This window comes from Fukomys damarensis, unplaced genomic scaffold, assembly GCF_012274545.1.
Source record: "Fukomys damarensis isolate Sample0158 unplaced genomic scaffold, DMR_v1.0_HiC HiC_scaffold_35, whole genome shotgun sequence".
NCBI classification, from domain to species: Eukaryota; Metazoa; Chordata; class Mammalia; order Rodentia; family Bathyergidae; genus Fukomys; species Fukomys damarensis.
The window spans coordinates 15344522-15350584 of record NW_022900947.1 but is presented as its reverse complement, the minus strand read 5'-3'; positions in this window follow the sequence as shown (position 1 = coordinate 15350584).

The window sequence follows — 6063 nt, the reverse complement described above, 5'->3', positions numbered from 1 at the left end:
TTTTTGTTTTGTTTTGTTTTGTTTTTTAAGAGACTATCTTTATAGGAAGAGTTTGTGTTCAAATTAGGTAGTGAATAGAGCAAGACAGCCTTCTGTAAATAACCTATCACCAAGCCATTAAAAATACTAGATAACATTAATGTATTTCCCAGATATATTACTGAGCTTGCAAGAATCCCAGGATAATCCTCTCCATAAATGAAAAGGATACAGAAATCCAGTGATGTAAGGGATAAGTATACAGCTGCTCTCTGCTTCATGATACATTCTGTGTACTGTGAACCTGTGTTTCTGTGGTGGCAAAATCACGGAGAGAAGGAAACAAATCTTAAGGCCTAACCTAGGCAGAGAACATATAATGACGCCTCTGCGTAAACCTGCATAGACTCTTAAAGTACAGGGTAGTAGGCTGTCTCTAAATTTGGCAATAGATAAGGGGGAAAAATAAAAATTCGTTTTGGAATAGTCATAAGCTCCTCCATGATACAGCAACTCAAATGTATGTATTTTATATATGGCTACAATGTATTTTAAAGTTGTCCTCAAGATGCTTACAGAAGCCCTTGGCGAGAATAGGAACCGAGGATCCTGGTGTGCTCCAGAGAATACCGCCCTTTTCTTGTATCTGTTTTCATTGGCAAGCGTGACTGGAACATCCGGGTCCTCTGGGTTCTGGCAAGATCCCGGCCATCGCTCCCAGGAACACAACTCTCCACGCTGCTCACCACACACTGTTCTCAGCCTGGTCTTCACTGTGTGTAAGCAGTGCCACAGATTCTCCCATGTCCCCCTCATCCAGGTCAGTGCGCGTGTCAGGTGGGGTTCCCCACTGTGGCCCCCTTCCCCCTTCTCAGTTTTATTTGTATGCCATAAATTTCACACACGTATTTCTGTGTTAACCTCCATGGACATCCAAGTTTAATGAGGGCAGTGTATTTTGTCCTTTCTCCACTGCTTTATCTCTGGTGCCAAGAACAGGACCTCATACACAGGAGTCTTTCAGTATTCCTTTGAATGTATGGAAAAAATAAGATTTCTAGAATAAAACATATAATAATTGAAATTAAAAGTAAAGTGTAGGCTAGAGACAGTTAAAGAAAGTATTAAGTTGTACGATTAAACTGAGGAACATATTCTGGTTATAGCGCAGAGACGCAACAGAATGGAAAACACAAAGATACGTTGAGGTACAAAGGACAGATTAAGAAAGTTTGTTACATTTTTAATGTAATTTCTATGCTAGTTACTTTCTTCTTGTTGGGGAGACAAAATATCGGGCATCCAAAAGCGAAAGGGGCAGGGGTTTACTTGGCTTGCAGTTCTTAAAAGTTTCCTTTCATAGTTGTCTGACTCCAAGACAGGGATGGCAAACAGACATCCCAGAGGAGAAACAACATGGTGCCAACAACAGGTAGCAAAGGCAACAAGGGAAGTGTAGCAGCATCTTTCTGCCCTTTTATTTTATTCAGACTGCTGGGATTAAGGTGGTGCCAAACTAACCACTCATGTGGGCGGTTTAGTAATCACAGGCCCTTAACCCCAGCATCACACATTCTAGATTCAACTACCTCTGAGAAAGGAAGTCGCACCTCATCCGCGTGAGACTTTGGGGGGCATCGAAACGCAAACCATAGCAAACTAGAGTAGAGACTGTCAACATTTTAAAAGGAGAGATGTTACCATTCTTTGATAAATCCTAAAATAACAATTGCAATTATTTCTTTTTTTGTCATTTAATAGAAAAATCTGATTTATAAGAGAAATGTTCTTCTTTTTTAAAAAAACATTTTATTCAATTCTACCTAATATTTTTTTACTCATTAATTTTATTGGTACATTTTAGGTATACATTATGATCACATTTATCATTGGGAATTTGTACCTGTGCATATAATATATCTTGGTTCTTGTTTTTTCCCTGTTCCCCTTCCTTCCTTTCCACCCCCTCCCCATTTCTCCCTATTTACAGAAACTTTGTTTCCATTTTTTCCTTCTTTTCTCATATTTTTTCTTACCTTTCTTCCCTCGAACAAAATATTACGAGCATTGATTCCTTAGTCTTGATTTGGATAAATTTCTTTCATTTATTTCACAAATAAAGGTTCCCAATTCTGCACCTTAGGCAACAGTTAATAACTTTTTATATAAATATTTGAGGCACAGACATATAGTTTCTATCACACACTCTTCTTTGTTTTTCCTTAGGATTCTTTAGGAATATTAAAACCTTTCTTAGCTTGTGGCCCACACAGAGAGAGCTCAGTAGGTGGGTGGGACCCTGTGCTGTACTTTTCTTATCCTTGCTTTAGAAGGTATACTTGGAGAGAAGTTGGCGTGTGGTCAAAATCGTGGACATAACTGGGTCATTAATTTCCTGGTAAACACTGACTTCCTTTCTTTTTCTATCCTACCCCTAGTTGACTGACAAAATGACATATGATTACAGCTTCTTTTTCATTTGGAATACCAAGAAGAAGAAGGTTTACACTTCTGTACATACTACAAAGTAGCAAGTATTCAAATTTTTCCATGATATAAAGACTTTGAAAATGTTTATCACACTGATATGTTGGCAGTAACATGGTCTGAGCCATTTGGTACCAGACTATGAAATTAACAATGTATTAAGTGCTATCTTTTCTTGTCATTTATATAGGAAGGCTTGTCATAAAATAAAAACTCCTCAGACTTTAGGAAAGAACTCTCCAACCCTAGCAAACGTTTCTTTGGAAATTTGTTCTTATGTTTCCTATAGCATTTAATGTTAAACTTTATTTACTAACATGATTGCCTTTCATCATAGAAAGTTCTTGATAATATGTATTCTTATTCATCTTTGGAGTCTCAGATATAATGTTCATGATATATGCATATTTTAATAAGCTAATAAATTTTACAACATACAGAAGACAAAATAATTGAAAGAAAGCAACAAGAGAAAGAATACAATTGTTTCTCTGTAGAAACCCTGTTTATCTAAATGGCTTTGATGTATATTTAATCACTTTGGTAGATGTTTGTCTGTGCTACATAATACACACCAGGGATCGACAAACTTTTCTGTAGCAAGCTCTGTGATAAATACTTTAAATTTTATGATCATATAGTTTCTGTCACAGCCACTCAACTCTTTCACTGAAAGATGCAAACAACCCTAGACACCACGTAGTGAATGGATGTCACTCCTTTCAAGTGAAATTTATTTATAAGGAGAGGTAGCATGTCACACTTATCCCTCATACTATTTTGCTGAGCCCTCTTCTGGAGAAAGTGGAGAGGAATCTTACTCGTTTCTGGTATATGACTGAGAAATATCATCTATTGTAATCCACAGTCAGAATTCTGGAGTTCAGTAGTTTTTTTTTTTCCAAACTGTCCTAATGGAATAAATCCAGAGTCTTTGAACTTACACTGTATTGTACTTGGAATATACAAGAAGCGCTGCTCTGTTTTTTAACAAGCTAAAGTTAAAGTTCACTTTCTTACCAGGAGGTAACTATGGAACTTGAGTCTTATGTTAATATTCAAATGGGTGCTGCTGTGCTTGTCTGCTGGTCACAGCCTCTGTCTTACTCCAATAGTCAGGTATCACATTCCTTTTAGTTATTGGAAGCTAACATTAAACCAATATTAATACCAAAGTTTTTAAAATCCTAGCTGTGATTACCATTTGGAGATGTCCTTTACAATTACTCAATATAGAAAAAAGTTTAAGAGCATAGTATATGGAGTTATCAAATATCATGGTATTTGATTTCTGGCTCTGCCATTTACTAGAAATAACACTTTAAGGAAAAGATGTTACCTATCTAAATCTCAGTCCTTCTGTAAAAGATATTACAGTATTAGTGCCATTTTCAGTAGATTATTGTGTGCACCAAAGAAAATCACGATGGGGAAGCACTAACGCAGTGCCTCGTAATGAAAGACATCATCAGGGTACTGGATAGGCTGTTCTTAGTGTGTTCCTGTTTTCTGGAATATAATAGTTGAAATTAGAGTTGTGTGGTTTTCCTGGGTGGTTCATTATATAAAATCAGTCTGATTTAGGAAAATATCAGCTCACCATCAACTAATTAAACATTTTTAACAACAGAGTCAAAGATTAGAACAAAATTATATCATGTATGTGTGAAAGAATGATAGGCCAAATAACTAGGTCAAATATTGTTAGTAGTCTTTAATTCTAATAAATAATTTTTCAAGATTTATAAAAATTTATCCAAAAATTGATACTACTGGTACGTGTCAATAGTGGAGAACCTACTTTTGCTTTCTTGCCAAATACGTTCTTCTCCAAAGCTGCATTTTCCATGAAATGCTATTAGTATTAGCTGAAGTACCATCTAAAGGTTTGCATGTACACGATTGACTTTGAAGCTGGATAGATTTTGCTTTTGTCTGTCTTGATGAGGTTTGTTTCACCTGCATTCCAAACACTTAATATTCAGGACATTCAAGTGTGTTCTGAGGAATTCACAAACATGAAGCTTCACTGTTAGCGGTACCACTTCAGTGACACACAAAGTAGGTTTCTTTCACTTTCAAACTGCATCGTGATAGTATCTTAAAGGAATGACTCTTTGGATTTATATCTGACCTTCGCTGCATACTACAGACGTGCTAAAACCCATAAATGCATACATATCTGATGTATACACTTGTAAGTCTCTACCTAATCTCTTAAAATTAAACATCATATGTATGTATAGTATGTATGCATTTATATTCCATATTTTATGTATTCAAGCACACCTTAGAAGAGAAAGGATTGCAGCTATGAGATATTTTTGTAGCTGCATGGAAGGGTGGGAAGTATGTAGTAAGCTTTATATCTTTACATCGTAAGATTGTTTATATCATGGTGCTGTTTATTTCTTCATCTTCATTGGTCTCATACATGTAGCAATAATAGGAATGTTAGAGGAACCTTGCTGGAGCATTTATTGTGTAAAACTAGCATCTGCCTCATGCCATTCCTTTTAAACTTGTTTCTTCAGAAACAAAGGAAACTTTGGTTCTCAGCAATTTTTTTGAGCCAGGATCTCATATTCTATGAACTTCTCCTAGAATTGAAGGTTACAATCTTCCCCTCAAGACAACACTCTGTATTTTCAATATATTTTGTGTTAGAACTACAAACACTCTTCAGCTTTCAGTTTTTTACCTCTTAGTGAACTCATCTAACATTATAATTGTTGTGAAGTTGCAAGTACTCTTAACATCTCTCCCTTTCTGAACATCATCGCTGAGGGACACAGGACACTGAGATCTTGGTTGTTTCCCCATCATGATTGCTTGACTGTAGCTCTCTGCTGCTTTCCAGTATTGAGAAGGAGGATTGGGGTGCCCCTCACTAACTAGGAAAAGACCCAAGCCCCCAATTCTGTCCCTTTTGTACCTTTGTAAAATTAAAACATCACAAGTAGAACCATTGTTAGGCCAAGACCATTTGTTTTGTTTCACTCACTCAGATGCCCTCGAAAAGTTCTTACTGTCTACTAACTTTATGATTTCATGACTTAAAAAGATTGAAAAGTGAACCAGGTAATCTAGCAGTTTGTAAGTATAGGGCTGTTAATCTGGAATACAATTCAGTAAAAGGTAATGTGTTTCAATAGATACAGTTTTCCCCCTACCTATATTTTTATGGTTTTTCCTAAAGGAGAGATCAGGCTCAAGCTCAAAGAACAATTTTTATAGGCTGATTTTTAAAGATTAAATAGAATGAAATATTTCCACAAAAGAAAGAATTCAGGGCCAGGTGTGAGGCATGGCTGTAAGTTTAAGGCCAGCTGGGCAGGTTGGTGATACCTTGTTTCAAAATCAAAAGAATAGCTGTGTGGTGGAGAGCCCCTGGTTTACAGCTCCGTGCTTAAAAGAATTCAAGTCATATGTATTTTATTCTTTCCCATCTCTGCTTCTTGGAATGTAAAGGGAAAAATTTTGTTACTTTTCTCATTAAATAACTGTCTTTTTTTTAAAACTACTTGTCTTTTTAAGGAAACCAGAACACTGGTGGATTAGTTCCATAATACTTCCTGCAGAGGAATTGTTACTATT